The sequence below is a fragment of the Haplochromis burtoni genome, unplaced genomic scaffold (genome assembly GCF_018398535.1).
Source record: "Haplochromis burtoni strain Fernald_Lab_line unplaced genomic scaffold, NCSU_Asbu1 Contig_698, whole genome shotgun sequence".
Taxonomy (NCBI): Eukaryota; Metazoa; Chordata; class Actinopteri; order Cichliformes; family Cichlidae; genus Haplochromis; species Haplochromis burtoni.
The window spans coordinates 182,070-198,749 of record NW_024583059.1 but is presented as its reverse complement, the minus strand read 5'-3'; the positions used below and the strand labels follow the sequence as shown (position 1 = coordinate 198,749).

Sequence of the window (16,680 nt, the reverse complement as noted above, 5' to 3'; positions counted from 1 at the left end):
AAAAATCTTTGCTCCTGTTTTGCAGCATGTAACACGTAATCTGAAAGTAACACGTCATGATGCCTTCATGTGCTGTTATTTGTTAAAGGGTGAATGCGGGGATCACATGTTGGTGTTTGTTCACATCTGGAGATAATTCTCAGGGTTTGGTCTCCAAGTTCAGGTGAAAAACGGACACTGATGGGAGAAGTCTTGAGTCTGTGATGGTGAGCCGGCAGCCTCCGTCCCCGCATGGATGAAGGTTTTTAAAGAAGCGGACGGGCTGGAGCAGCACACTTTGGTCCGGTTGGATTATGACTGAGCTCTGCTGTGAGCCCACAGAGTCTCTGAGCAGATTATGAGCTCCGATGAAGACGAGTGGGAAATGTGTGGGAGAGCAGCTGCAGAGGTGAGGAGTGTGCACGTCCATATGTCGGTGCAGATGAGGCACTCTGGGGATGGAGCGTGTCGCTGCTTGGGGAGCTCAGATTTGTCTGTGTGACACTTTGGAGTATAGCACACACACACACATGTAACTGCACTCATCCTGTGTGCTCTCATGCTGGTGATGGGGGTCATATCCACGGGAATAATTCACACCTCTCATTGTGAACACACTCACACACACCGAGCACTTTATTACCTATCCACCTGACAGCTGCTTCACAAAACCTCGAGAGCAGATGAAAGCTGGAGTTCACAGATATCCAGGATTCATTTAGCCCTGACTCGGTTACACTGAGGCAGGAGCATAGACTGTCAGTTATGACGGAGGCTTACTCTGTGCAGTCAGCTGTTCCACATTTTGCTGTGGTTTCTTTAGCCTGCACCGACATGCTCACAACACTTTTTTTAAAGGTACTCTCCTGCAACGCTTCGTCTGAGCTCCCTGTCCTGCAATAGCTATCAAGCGACTACGCTCTTAAATTGACGACTTAATGAGAAATTCATAAAAACAAAACAAACAAGCAAAGCTTTAAAAGAGAAATCGTCTATCCAGACTGTGTTTTTTCCGGTGTCAGGCTCTAACATGTTTATTTCTGCTGTAAAGTTGGATGTTTTAACATGAAATTCTATGTGGACTCACTCAGTTTTGCAGCCGACTCAAGTGGCCAAAAGAGGAACTGCAGTTTTTCACATTTCACTGTCTGTGAAGGTTCTCAGTAATCTAAGGTCCACTGTGGACAACTGTCCTTGAACAGAGGGTGGGGCTTATGACACCACCTGTCTGTTATCTATAATCCAATTTTGAGACTTCTTCCCAGACGCCTTAACGCCCACATTCTTGCCCTGACAGCCAAAGGAGCAACATCTCCAGATTATTCACAGCAGCCACTTTTTCTGTTTGTACCGCGTGTGCCCTGGCCTGAAGAAGACCCTGCGGGGTCGAAACGTTGCCCCGGGCACACTACCATTTGGCCTATTTTGAGTTTATTAAAAATTTATTTGTTTTTTTTATTTTTATTTTATTAAACTATAATACCAAAGGCTGCATCATCCACACAAAACTTTGTCATTAGATAACAAAGGCTTCATCACAGACAAGGGTTAGGGTTAGAGCCTTCAGTTTTCAGGCCCCTCTTCTGTGGAACCAGCTTCCAGTTAGGATTCAGGAGACAGACACTATCTCTACTTTTAAGATCAGGCTTCAAGCTTTCCTTTTTCCTAAAGCATATAGTTAGGGCTGGACTTCCTAAGGATATACGCTGAGAGGAATCCCCCCCCCTTTCATAGTGAGTATGAAAGAATTTCTCTACTTTGAATGTCCTCTTGTGTTTAATGTTGTATTTACTGGATGCTGAGGTGAGGGTTGTGTAAGGATGAGGGCGACAGTATTAACAGGGACTGTCTCTGTTTGTGTTATGTGGATTGTATATTGTGGCATAAAATGGAAAAATTCAAGTAAAGCACCAGACTTCACAAGCACAGCGCAGCACTGCAGACTTCAGTCATAGCAGATTGGCTTTAGTCGACCTCGGCAGTTAAATCATAGGAGACCGGCTCACACTGGCCCGCTGAGCAAAAGGCTTTCTGCTATCTATACCGACATGAAAGGAGTGTAAGAGCAGTGACAGCTTCATTTCCTCGATCACCAGCGTGGCAGGCAGGCTGTAAGGAGGTCAGGAGTGAGCGTCCGTCTCAACAGTATTCCTGCAAGCTGCACAAAGACAGCTGAACGCAATGTTTTCCTGTGACAGTCCGACTCATTAAATCTGCACTTTAGTGGCCTCGGGCTGCCAGTTACTGTAGTCACGGCATGTTGGCTGATGTTTTTCCACTGAAATCTTAGTTCATTGACTGCAGCCGTCACTGAAACTGAGCTGGAGGCGAAACAGAAAAGAAGAAACACATTCTTTTTTTATCTGTGGCTCCCAGTTAAAGAAGCTGTTGCACTTCAGCTCTCAGACAGTATAAAAGATGGAAGCAACTTCTGAAGAATTGCTTTAAACCTGCAGTCTCACTCATGGCCATCCATTAGGAAACAACCTTCTTCACTCACCTCCGCACATCACTTCCTGATTAGTTTATGAAGTCAGACACTCATTTGAACTCCCACTAAAAAAAAAGGAAGATGTTCATTTTGTAAATTTGGAGTCATTCTTAAAGTCTGAAAGGAGAATTAACCAGGGACAAAGGTTGGCTCTGCATAATCCTCTTTATCAAAGGAAAAGTAGGCTTCATTCACCAATGGATAAGGTCACAGTGACTACATCCATCTTTTATACTGTGTGTTGCTAGTTTCAACAGTGTGGAGGCAGGAAAATAATCCAGGTTTAAGTGAAGTCTTGATTTTCTCATTTTAAATCTCCCTGTTAGTACAGTTTCATTAATAACGGAGGAAATGGTCTGCAGCTCACTAACCCCCAGGCTGCTGCAACAAGGACTCCAGTCTTCAGTGTGTGAGTCATCAGCTCGACCAGGTGATGAGGTAGCGTTGTTTCAAACTGTACGGGGCGCATTTTAGCTGAAATTATGTTTGCAATCCTTCACCAGCTGATTGCTAACAACCCCATTTTGTCACATCATTTTCTTAGCTAGTTAGCTTTAGCTATAATGGTAACTTAGGTGTCACCTTTGACTTGAGTCTCACATTGGATGGGCGTGTGATATCTCTGGTTCGGTCTTGTTTTTATCATTTAAGAAATGTGGCTAAGCTAAGCCCGATTTTATCTCGCCCTGAACTGGAGATTGCTATACATGCATTTATTTCGTCATGCTTGGATTATTGTAATTCGCTGTTTATGTGTCTAAGCAAAGGTTCTCTGGATCGTCTGCAGGTTGTGCAAAACGCTGCAGCGCGGCTTTTGACGAAATCCTCCAAGTACTCACATGTGACACCGTTGTTATCTCAGTTACACTGGCTTCCTGTTAAATTTAGAGTTGATTTTAAGATCCTGGTCTTGACCTACAGAGCTGGGGACGGACTGGCACCAGCCTACATCTTTGATCAGCTACAGCCCGATGTCCCCAGCAGGTCTTTGAGGTCATCTGATCAGGGCTTACTTGCTATAAAAAATACTAAGAGGAGGACTGAGGGTGACAGAGCTTTAGCCACTGTGGCCCTGAGACTGTGGAACTCTCTCCCCATTAATAACTGTGGACTCAATAGCTGTTTTTAAAAAAACAACTCAAAACTCACCTTTTTAAAACTGCTTTTAGTTAATTTTTTGCCTGTTTTATTTTCTCTTTTTAAATCTTTTTATGACTTGTAATCTTATGTGCAGCACTTTGTGATTCTGTCTTGAAAGGTGCTATAGAAATAAAAATGTATTTATTTATTATTTAACGTGTCCCACTCCTGCTGGTGGAAATTTGGGTGGTTTCTCTCTTTCTGCTATGTACCCAAGATGGCAACAACTGACAATGAGAAGTTACTGTATGAGTATTTTGTGAATACAAAATCCAGCATCCACTAAGATCTACGATCTAAGACGCCACTACCAGTGACCACAACCGCAGATGGGATTGTTTTGTAGACATACAGTGAAAACGATCCAGCTCCACAAGTGCAGATAAATGATCTCTTATTATGGATGTTTTTTCCTATTTACCTCATTTGACCTAAGGTCTGATGAGGTTATGTCATGGTGAGGTGTCCATCCATCCATCTGTCCACAGTTCGTAAGACCTGTTACTCCTCTGAATCTAAACCACCTTACACACAATGATAAACTAATGGGTTCAAAGTCACATTTGTCATTTTCCTGGCAGCAACCTTTGAACTGACGCTCTGGTTTCAGACCAGTCTTTCAGTTAATCTGTAAAAGACTCGTTCGTGTGCAAGTGTAGAATTCAGAAATGTGCATTCTGATGGTTTATGGTACTTTACTCCTCCTTTTTACAGGTGAAGGAAAGAAGACGTTTTATAGAATTTATTCCAAAGTCAGAACTAGAGGACCAGAAGCCAGAGCTTGTCTGTGTCTTTGGGGGCCACTCCACTTCCTGTTAATACTGTTGTACAGATATTTGCTTCAGTTCAAATGGAGGTGAAAAAATGGGTGCTCATGAGATTGTCCTCAAAATTGATGAATGAATGAAACCAAAACACTGCCAACTGTCCACCTGAAGAGCAGCTTGTAGCCCTGACAGTTCAGGCGCTGACCTGCTGGTAAGCATCGTTTAAGGAGGTCTCAGGGGAACTACTGGCCCTCCAAAACGTTATATTCTGCCTACACTCGGATATTCTGAACCAATCAAATGCGGAAAATATGTGCATGCTGATTGGTCAGTTGAGGCACCCTGTCGCTCTGTTAAACATCAACAGAAACTTCCTTGTGAAGAAGCCAGTTGTGGTGGTTGTCAGGAAGTTACTGACTTGAAGTGTTGTTTGATGAGAAAAGTCAGAATGTTGGATGCTGCAAAGTACCTGATGGTTCTGTGGCGCCTCTAATAACTCACAGTTATTCACTCATTTTAAAAAACTGAAACTGTAAAACAAAAAATGTCTGAATTATTGGTTCAGAATATCCGAGTGTAGGCAGAATATAAAGTTTTGGAGGGCCAGTAGTTCCCAGGAGACCCCCTTAAATGATGCTTACCAGCAGGTCAGCCCCTGAACTGTCAGGGCTACAAGCTGCTCTTCAGCCACAGGTGGACAGTTAGCAGTGTTTTCTAGCCTTTACAAGACAGTTTCACTGTGATCCTCCTGTTTCCTCTCCTGTTATGTAAGTCCTTCTGTCTTGTGGAGGCGTCTTACATAAGCACTGAGGCTTAATTCCTCCATGCAAACCCCAACAAAACCCTCCTTGTCCTTTTTCTACAAATTTTCCCCTTGTTGCTTCTTCTTCTTCCGTGATATCCTCTCGCTTTCCCTCGTCTGTTGTTCCTTACCTTCTCTTACCTTTAAACTTCCTTCTTCCTTGTCCTGTCATACTCTTTTGTTGGTTGCATAAATTAAAACAAAACTCTGTAAACACTTTGCAGTTTCAGGTCTCGTCAGGACCTGTGCAGGTTTTGGAGCCTTAAGGTGAGATGACGTCTCGGCCTGATAACGTGAACGGTGCAGAAACACCACAACCTGCAGAAGGCCAAGCTGCAAACTGCAGGTAACTTAGGTGATAGATGAAATAAATAAAGATGCAGTTAACTAACTGCATGCACTCACTGGGTTTGTCTGCTTTTGTTTAGTGCAGGACTTTCACCTATAGAACATAAAGAGTTGACATCTTTCATGAGCATGAAGGGAACTGTAGCTTGTAAAGAGCTCTTAAAACACCCACAGGACCACAAACGTGTTAAAGTGAAGCCATTCTTTTTTGTTTTTTTTATTGACATTTTAGAATCACTATACAATACCATCAACTTCAGCTATCTGTCAGTACATATATTTTTTTCTTTTTTTTTTTTCCATATTTAAACAACTAAAATATCCATACAATAAGAATGAAAGAAGAAGAAGAAGCAAAACAGGAAACAACAAACAAAATAAATAAAAAATACATAAGGAAAAAGAAAAAGGAAAGAAAAATAAATAAATAAATATAGGGAGTGTGTTTTTGTTTCCATTAATGTAACTAATATTTCCTCTAGTCTTCTAGTAGTTAACAAAGTCAAAATCTAAAGCAAAAGCAAAACGTGAAGCCATTCTGCTCCTTTATATCCTCGGACTCTAACAGAGTGGAGTTGTACGATTTACTGCTCAAAATAATCCTTCTGTACCTTATCCCAGGCCTCAGTTCTATCAATCAATCAATCAATCAATCAATCAATCAATCAATCAATCAATCAATCAATCAATCAATCAATCAATCAATCAATCAATGTTTAGGACGAGCGTCCTCTGCTGTAAGAGCAAAGATATGACAGAAAATAAGGAAAAGCAGATATGAGCACTTAAAGGCCACAGAAGGAGCAGGAGCAGTGTAAAAACAGCTGACTTGGTAGAATTGCAGAGTTGGTTGTTTACCTGTGACCTACCCGACAAACACCACAAATCCATCACTATTTCATAAAGCACAACATGTGCAGTGCTTTCCCAGTAAGTTTTTATCACTTTGCTGTTAAAAATTCTGTCTCATGTTCATGAAAACATGATGGAAGGCGGCACGGTTCAGGTGGTTCTCCCTGAGATGCCTCAGGATGTTACTGCAGAGCTCACTCACAGCCTGAACCAGAGAATGGAAGGAAAACAAAACAGTGACGTGCTCCTGCAGTACTGCTGTCCTGATGCAACACCTTTCACTGAAATCAATTTAGACAAACAGCAAGATTAGGACATGCAACAGCCTGACAGACGGCCGAGGGAAAATCACATGCACACAGTACACAAGTACCATGAAGCACCATCTATGTGCTACACCTACTGAATGTGCTGTGGACAGCCACGATGAAGCTCCTGCCACACAGCTTATGTTAATGTGGGAGGAGGTCTGGAGCTCCAGCAGAGAGCCAGTGACCCCCTTTATGTGGACTGTGAGCTGCTGTGGCTCCTCGGTGCTTCCCCTTTGGAAGAATACCACTTATAGCTGTCTGTGGAAAATTACACAGCGGCATCCTATGACAGTACCACACTGAAACTCAGAGGCAAAAATCAATAAAGTACAGATGCAGGAAGAAGAACAGGAAATGCACAATATACCAAAATAAAGCAGGTAATGAATGCAACTGAAACATGTGAAACCACGGTTGATACTCAGCATGAGATCTGACAATGATGACAAAGCCCGAGGCTCACAGTGAGAGAAAGAACAACACTTTCATTTAACTTCAATTGAAATCAGGTTCAGATGTTTTTTAATGAGTAAAGTCCAATAAATGTATTGAGTCCAGAGAGACAGCCCATGGGTTGTGGTTCACTGTCAAAGACTCTTTTTCAGCAACTGCTTTTGGAGAAAATCCCTGAAATATTTCCCTCAGGCGTCGGTGGAGACCAAAAACAGAGCAACAAGAGTTTGCATGATTTAAAACAGTTGTTACGCTAACAAAACAAAAATGACATCATCCGACTGACTCAGTGAGACGGAGTAGATCCTCTTGGTTTAAATATTCAATCTGCGTGTCTGTGTGTGCGTGAAGTGAAATTAAAATGAAAAAGAAAGAAATGCATCCGCATTGGCGTTTGTGTCCGTGTCTCTGTGCGTGTGTGGTAGATGGTTGGAGGGCTGTTGAATGATGCAGAAAGCGAATGTGCTCTGGGAACAAAAACACACCAACAACACACACGGGGGACTGCAGAGAGGGAGGGAGAGAGCGAGGCAGGGGAGTACAGCATGTTGGAAAGTGGAAAGATTCTCCGCGTGGAAGTCCACACTCACACAAACACAGAGTGATAAGATCCTTTTCACCACCTGGCTGAGTCCGAGGTTGCTGATCTTCCACATATGTTGTGCTGTGAAGTGACAACACCTCATAGGGTCATGAGACGCAGCGTGTTTCCTGTTTCCGGCCAACACAGAGACGACCTCAGCTGGTCACCACAGAGGGGGACTTTAGCTGAAGCCATGAAAGACTTCTCATATTGGGAGAAGTTTATCTGACCCAACCTTAATGCATTTCTTTAAACCATCCGTGGTTCTCACCTCAGATGTTTCTGATTTCTTTCCCTCTGTGAGACATCAGAAGTGTAGAAGCTGGATCAGCATCATGGACTGTGGGAACGTCAAAGACTCGCACACAGATACACGCTAATTACCAACACTGGAGCCTGGACTTCTAGGATGGTCAACACGGGGTACACCTCTCACACCAGTATCCGGATGGCTGACGTTGTTGTTCTGAAGTTCTGACTGTAAACGTGTTTATTTCTGCTTTGATACTGGAGTCCGTGCAGACCGACATCAAGTGGACATCAGAAGAACTGCAGATGTTTGGGCTTCTGCGCTGACAGCTTTGGAGGTTGCTGTCGATGTCCCAACGCTGTTGCGATAAGGAGGCGGCAGAGATGCACAGAGTGTGGCCCCGCCCACTTCAGTTTTACTCAACCAATGGAATGTTTTTTCAGACTTTAGCTTCCGAAATGTACATTTTTCTTTTTCCTCCTGTCCTCCAGTTTAGCCAATCTGGAACCAGTCACACACACACACACACACACACACACACACACACACACACACACACACACACCATCTGTTTTCTCCAATTCCCTAAATCTGTCTGAATCATCTGGAGTCACAGCTAAATCTCCTTCAGGACTCAGTTTGTGTGCCTGTGCATGTGTGTACTTGTATTACTCATATTGGGAGGACAAATATCTTCCCCACACTCCCAACTTGGGGACTCATCTTCCTTCGGGGGACAAAAATTAAGTCCCCATAAGGTACATCGGTAAATTTCTGGGTCACGGTGAGGGAAGCTTCCAGGATTAATACAGGCTGGAAAGATGGAAGCATGTGTGGCAGTGAGTATTTCTATCTTTGTGAGCACCAGGTTGAGTTTTAGACTCAAATACTTTAACACGAGCTTTCAAAGTTTTTTTTCCTTTTAAATTTGGTTGCAGGTTAGAACGAAGTCACTGCACGTCCTCACAAAAAATGTATTGATGGCTGAGAGCAGTCCCAGCTGAACGTGGAACAGAGAGTTGCTGATGAGTGAAATATTTGTCCTTTTTTTGTTTTCTAACAGCACGCTGTCTCCACATACTCGGCTTGTCATCTGCCTTTTGCCCTCCAAAGTAAATGATAAGTCACTGGATGATAATATGTCACTTCATCGCACGACTGGAGCCTGAGAAATTCTAAATACACAAGAACACACATGCTCCAGGCATTTGTTTTTCATGAGGTTGATAGAAAAGGTCAAATAATAGATAGAATTCCTTTTTTTAGACATTTTCAGATGCTTGTATTGCAGCAGTAAATTTTTCTGTAATTATAAGGGATGTCACAGCACAATCGTTACGATTTAAGGCATGAAGGGAGGATAACCTGTTGCATAACCAGGTCCTGTGAAAGGCTGTACCCCCTTTGCTTTGTGCTCTCCGTTCAAGGTTTCCTCCATCTGGCATCTACAGACAGGGAAGGCGCTGACTTGACGTATGTAGGCTCAGACCTGTGGGGAGGAGAGGCACTGAAATCAGAATAATAATCAGACCACTTCATTGAATCCAGAGGAAATTATGTGCTGCAGCTCATGAAGGTAAATCAGGGGGAAAAAGATTGTTTTCTTAAATGTTATAGTGATGAAATAAGAATGAGTTTTAATGACAGTTTTAAGGAAACAATATTCAAAATGTGAAAAGTCACAGACTATAAGAAGATCCTTGAATCTCAGCTTTGATCAAACTTGCATGGTTAACAGCCATCTGTCTGTCCATCCGTCCACACGTCTGGGTCATGGGGGTATATGTCAGTGTTACATGGTGAGAGGCAGCTTTACAGACTGTTCTACTTTAAATAAAGCCTGGCTAACAGTGACTTTGATGTTTTTTACAGAAAGTCGAACCTCTACAACCGAGAGTAAAAGCAGAAAGGACAGAAACGTGAATGCTTCTGGTACACAGCAAAACTGAAGACGGATGTGAGCGTGAGTGATGTCTTTTATTTTTCCTGGGAGTGTTGTGTCGACTGGTAAAGTGCTTAGAGAGCATGAAGCAGCTGGACAGACCTGATAACTAGTGTGCTACCTCACCCACCACACACAACACACACACACACACACACACACACACACACACACACACACACACACACACACACACACACACACACACACACACACACACATGTGTTAACATAACATAACTTATTCATGTAAATATTCAAACATTCTTCTTGGTTGTTTTCATTTAAGGAAAAAGACATTTGAACCTCTTTGAAATAGATAAAGGAGTGCTTCTTCTTGAACAGAGAAAATTAGCATTTCCAGTCATTAATTCAACCAACATGAATACATTTTAAATCTTTGGCATGTTTTCTGAAAGACATAGTTTCTGTGTATTAATTTATAGGAATGCACCCCCAGATTCACCTTGAATGCTGAAACTGAGGAAGCTTTCGGGTGACCTCGACATGCGGTGAACATGCAACCCTCTCAGCTGGAATCAGATGCGCTTCCATTGCACCACAAGGTCCCACTTGCACACCTTCTTTTCCTCTCTACATAAGTTGTTAAATACAGGCCTGTAAAAGGACTAATTTGACCGGTCAACAGAACTAGGACTACCAAAAGACACCACAAGGCCAGCCAAAAATAAGCCAGCGGATACCAAGACCTCCTCACTGGTCAACATGAAGCTAAGTGTTTTGGGTATGTCAAACTGGGAGACCAAGGACCCAGTGGAGAGGCTATGCCTTTCAGCTGGTGTGAGAACACCTCAGTGTCCCCCAGCAAAAGGTGGAGGTTGGAGGAGGTGGCTCTGGAGAGGAATGTGCAGCATTTATTTTACCACTCTGCTGGCTCCATAGTTCTGTCCAACATGTTTCCTAAACAAACAACCCCAGAAATTCATTGACCCAGATGTGATGAGAAAACAGATCACACAATTTTGTCACAAGGTCCAGTTGGTAGCCAAAAAAAGTTTAGGGAGTTTTGGAAATAGATAAAGTTGTTCTTGAACAAAAAAAATTCTTCAATTGTCAACTCAACTCAACTCTGTAGTAACAGAACAGTGCCTTCAGCTTCGACTTGGAAGTTGAAGCTGAAGGCACTCATTTTGACCTCGGCATGAGTTGAACACACAACCTTCTGAGCTGAAATCAGATGCGCTACCATTGCGCCACGAGGCAAGACACATGAGCTGGAAAAGTTTATGGAATTTTTTTCTCATTGAAAAACTTCAAGACTTCAGTAAATCTGAACTTTTTGTTTTTGAAGCCTGACGAGTCAGAAATGGAACCCCCCCAGTACACCACCAGTTTCATATTTTGAAGGGGTTGGTTGGGTCGGGTAAATTGACTGATTTTCAGTTACAACCTTGTTTTCATGCTCTCATTATAGCAAAGGGTCTGCTTGTCCCGCAACATAATTAATATGGGCCATGAACACTACTACAAAGAAGGACGTCAAAGCAAGAGTATACCTGCTGCTTGGACTGTGGCCTTTCCTTAGACTCTGGTAACACGGGGTTGTTTTTTTGTAGCCATTTCCCCCATTGCCCGATTTTAAAAATGGCTGTTTTAATTTTCGTAAACTAGATGCTGCCAGCTGAGGTTCTTTCTAATAGTTGAGGAAGTGGAGTGGGTAGGGGTGAGCTGTTGTTACTTTTAACTCATTGTTTTCTCCTGTTTTTGGATAGGACAAGGAGGTCAGACTCTGTCTTTGTTTTGCTTCTTTTTTCTCTCCATGGGGTTATAAGTGCAGGCATCATAGCTTAGCTTTGTGCTGTTTATCATTTTGGCCTCGGCTGACGCTGAAGTGTTGATGCTCCTGTTCTGTTGTTTTCCCTCAGTACTTCATAAATAAACGCCATGTAATAATCAGTGATTGTTTCCTGTGGCTGCTTGGGTCTTGGGGGGTCAATAGACTATGTGCCTCATCCATTGCAGGAGGAGCCTGGACCCAGAAACAGGGAAAAAAAACAAGAAAAGTAAAAATATAGTTAGTTGAAAACATTAAATGTTGCGGGTATTTTACAAGCTGCTGAGACTGTTTGATTTTATTTGTTCCCTCCAAATGTTAAAGTTTCATTGGGTTACATGTTGTAAAGTAAAATGTCCATTATAAGAAACTAACTGCTAAAAAGCATTGTTAGTAGCCGTGTTTCAAAGAGAAGTAAATGTTTGCTAATTCATATACATCACAGCATTTCTTTGGGTCAGTAAGTTTTATTCTGACTCCTCATGTTATGCTTAAAAACTGTTTACGCTGCAGTTTGCAGTGTCACGCTAAAATTACCTAAAGATAGCTGCAACTGCTGTGTGAATGTAGCGACTCAAGCTGAGCACTCAACACGCCAGACGTTAACCTCCCCGTCAGCCTGAAATGTACCTGAGGATGATGAACGACTGCGAGGAGACGAAACCGAACACACCAAGGAAGAAGAAAATGACCATAGAGAGAAAGTACTTCTGTTTTTAGACATTTTGCTTTTCTTCATTCCTGGAAGTTGTTCTTTCTGCAGATGCTGTTTTTTCCCTCTTGTTTCCTTCTGTCTGTCTTTTCTCCAGACTTGGTATTTTGCCAGGAGCAACAAGGTGAATTAACAGAGGACCCTAATCCAGACGGACATGAGCCGGTGGATCCTGTCGTCCACAGGTTAGCTGAAGGCTAATCAGTAAATTCAAACTGACTGTCGGGAAGAGACGCTGCTTATCACACTCCTGAGGGAGGAAGAGCCAAAGGCATGCTAACTCATTTTATATAGAAAGAAGAACTGATGAGGTAAATGGCATTCTACAAACTGAAATTAACAATTAACATCGACTGTGAACGATCAAGCAGCCTGTTTATTGTCACCATGAATACATTTAAATAACTTTTTCTCCTGCTTTGATCACATTTTTTCAGTTTTAGTGAAGTTGAACCATAGTTTTATGACCCTACACCTGTTTTTATAGCTCCTGATACATGTCAGGTACACAACATGACCCACTTTTAAAAACAGTCCACAGCTCGAGGTCGGAAGGACTGGTACTGCCAGCAAATCACTGCTCAGCACATTGTCACAGCAACTGATTTTTATCCTCTTATTAATTTCATCTGTTTCTAGTATAGATAAAACCTAATTGGTTTGGTGTAGGCAGTAAATGGTTTGGGCTTAACTATGAAATTGTCCCTGTTTAAAAAGCTCAGTGTAAAAGACAGACTGTGACGCCAAACAGCTTTGAAGTCCTGATATAAAGTTTCAAGCTGAGGCTTTTCTCAAAACCAAGGAATGGATACAGCTCATCTGGAAATTAATTGTCAACCACAAGTTGTTAGCCAATGGGCAAACCCTATGTAATCCTACTTCTTACATTTAGAGTGACAAAATTGACTAATTGGAATGAATGTTTCATGCTGTGAATTAAAATATGCTGTATAGCCCACAAAGTCATCGGTTGTTTAGTTTTACTGGATGGCTTTTGAAAGGAAAACACATAAAGGCACTTCTGCGTTGAGTTTATACCCTTTATTGCTTCACCACTGAAGACTCTCAGCAACATGTGCTGAAGGCACAACCTCACTTCCAGAATGTTGGGTTGGTGTGTAAAGTGTAAATAAAAAATAGAAGTCAATGATCTGTAAATCATGGAAACTCGTATTTTATTCACAGTAGAACAAAGCAGACAGACAAAAAGTGACATTTTGATTCTGATGGCAGCAACACATGTCGTTGAAGAAGGTAACAGTGGAAGAATTAAATCTTTCGAGTACTTACTGATATTGCTGATGAATGTAATCAGACTCAAGCTTTCAAGACCTTTCAGTAACACAATGTCCTTTTTCAGAGGCTGCCTCCTTCGGATCCACCATCTACACAGACTCTGATGTTTCAACATGTAAAAGCATTGATGGACATAACCAGCATACAATTTGATAACCCCAAATCAACTGCACACAGCTCACTCATGCGACGGAACATTCGTTCAGACAGATCCAAACCTTTGTCCCTTGCGGTTGTCTTTCTGTGTTTCGGTGCATGTTTGCCTTGTGATGATCAGTGAGTTGAGGTGGGAGGTCATCACGCTTCTTAATTCTCAGCTGCATGGCCGCAAGCAGGGAGGGGAGGAAAGCAGAGTGAAGAAGTGGAGGTTTATGAAACAAATTGATGGCTGGAACAACTGATGACACATATGGCCTTAGGCAGGGAAAGACAGGAGGGGAATACAAGATGGAAGAGTAGGACTGAGAAAGGAGAAGTAAGAAGAAGAAAATGAGAGAAAAAAGCTGGCCTTACACCAAATCATCTAAAAGACACAACCTGAGGCCTGTTTCAGATTGTTTAGTTGGAAAGTCCAAAGTTTTCCCATCAGAAAGCAGCACATCCTCGTGTCCAAAATGACCATGTCTTCTTTCCTACTGCCACAAAGGTCATCAGTGATGTTCTGCAGATGGTTATGACAAAAAGATCTTTTAAAAATAATCAGCTTTGCTTAATCCACCATTTCAGAGCTAAAATAAAAATATATAAATGGAAGCAAACCATAAACCAAAATGTTCATGTCAGCTTTTTGTTTGTTCCCTTTAGAACATCCATACAAACAACCTGAAGGAAAGCTTTTAAAGAATAGCAGCGTCAAACTGACGAGCGCTTGAAGTTTGTTTTGCCAGATATTTACTTGGTTTAGGTACCAAAACCACTCAATAAAGAAGATTAGTGATTATCTTAGCAGGTTTTTACACTTAACCATGGAATCCAGTGTGTGTTTTGTACTCCTACAGTGCAGATGTTATCAGTGTGAGTTATGGTGTCACATTCTGTTGAGGGGCCTGAAAAAACGTTTAATAAACCAAACTCAGGACATTCATCCATATGACCTAGTTAGAGTGTTTAGATTTAGTTTATCCAGCGGACTTCTTCACACTTTCTCTTTCCTCCTTCCAGCTATACTTAGTGTTACTCGTCCCTGTTTGTAAACTGCCACAAATCCAAACAGGGATTTAAGAGTTTTTAGTGTGTCAGCGCCTTCCTGTCCCCTCCAGATCCATTTTCTCTCTCTTTTTTTGGCCCAGTTATCTGAGGAGGATCCAGAAACCTGTCAGGCCTATCAGCACTGCCCAGCGGAGCATTGGAGCCAGACGGACAGATTGGACACAACGGGAGAAAAATGAGCAGAGACTCGTGGGTAATTTGGCGTGATGATACGATTTGATGCAACGTCTGCGACCATTTTCTTTCCCACTGAGTTTCTGTTTCTATGAGCCTGCTCTTTAATCAGGAGGCAGTTGTCTGTTAAATGGATGATTGAGTTTATGGGAAAATAGAAGATCTGTGTAGGTTCGGGGGGAAAGATGGACTGAATGAACTGGATTGAAACTAAAACTGTATGGATAAATTACTGCATAATGGGTGGATGGAAAGGCTCGATGAGTCAGTATATGAACAAGTGCATCACAATTGTTGTTGCTAATTTATCTTTTTTGAAAATACAACTCTGTAAAAACAAACTGAGTAGAAACAAATTGAGTTGTCAATTTCAAACAAAACAATCCTCAAACTGAAAAATTAGAATTGAATATTTAAATAGGAGGCATGCTTTTTAATGTTTGGTATCATGTGAACAGATTTGACTGTTGATCACTCATTCACTATGCTTGTTCCATCTACAATAAACACACAAATCAGAGAGCAACATGGGGTTGGAATCTTGCCCAAGGATATTTGGCATGGAGACTGGAATAGTTGGTCCCAGAAATGACAACCTGCTCTACCTCCAGAGCTACAGGCACCTCACATACTATTGTTATTTGTCTTATCTATTATAAGTAAGAACAAGCCTAAAGACACTGCTCCAGGTGAGGCTTGAACTCACAACCTCAGCATTGCTCAGCCCATTACTGCCTATAAGTACCACGCGCTAACCGATTGCGCTACTGGAGCTTCAGGTAAACGATGTCCTGATGTATCAATCAGCAGTTTGCTTCTGTCCACTTTTGATCACCTGCTCTTATTTCACCTATTGTACCTGGAAGTTGATGATTGTCACAGAAAGATGTCACTGCTAGTGGCTTCCTGTGTGGATGAGTCCTCTCAGGAGATATGTCAAACTTAGCAACTCAGAAAACTGAACTTTACTTTGTCTGTAATGTGTTTTTTCACATCTACTGCTTTTCATTATCGAAACCTAAGCAAATTAAAGCTGTTGCTTAGTGTTTCCTGACACACTCTCTCTCTTTTGTGGTGTAAAACTAGTTTTTTAATCTAACCTGTCATGTTCCCCATAGTGAGGATTTTTAAAGCAGGTAAATGTCTGCATTTGGAGGGTTGGGGGTGTTAAAGGTGGAGATCATTTTACTTCTGACACCCCTGAGAAACCTTCTGTGGTATTACTTTCCCGTTAAAAATCTTTCATTAGTGTTTGATCAGGTTTCAAGAGTAAAACTACTCGATTAGGTTTACAAGGTAAACCGTTTAGATAGAAAATAAAATAACTGTAAATAAAACTAGGTTTGGGTGTAAAAAATTGTTGCTACTTTTTCTTGTTTGTAAGGATGATTTATCCCGGAGGACTGAAAAAACATCTGGTAGACCTGCAAACAGGGCGTGAAACATACTGTATCATAGTTTAATTTATATTGGTTTCAAAGTTTATTTGAGAGAAACAAATATTCAGCGAGTCTGCGTTCAAAACAGAGCCCAGTCCAATGGACATGTGGGGCATAATTAGTATAAGCCTGCACGCA

The 16,680-nt window shown here is 41.9% G+C and overlaps 1 long non-coding RNA gene and 1 other non-coding gene across 2 annotated transcripts; one reads left to right on the top strand and one right to left on the bottom strand.

Moving 5' to 3' along the window:
* Positions 1-5,092: 5,092 nt before the first annotated feature.
* On the top strand, positions 5,093-11,816 carry LOC102309403. Its single transcript, XR_001335834.2, has 4 exons — positions 5,093-5,525; positions 9,404-9,552; positions 9,849-9,939; positions 10,364-11,816. It is a non-coding gene; the product is annotated as an uncharacterized LOC102309403 (long non-coding RNA).
* Positions 11,817-15,784: 3,968 nt separating this feature from the next.
* trnai-uau lies at positions 15,785-15,877 on the bottom strand. Its single transcript is given in 2 exon segments — positions 15,785-15,820; positions 15,840-15,877. It is a non-coding gene; the product is annotated as a tRNA-Ile (tRNA).
* Between the last annotated feature and the right edge of the window lie 803 nt (positions 15,878-16,680).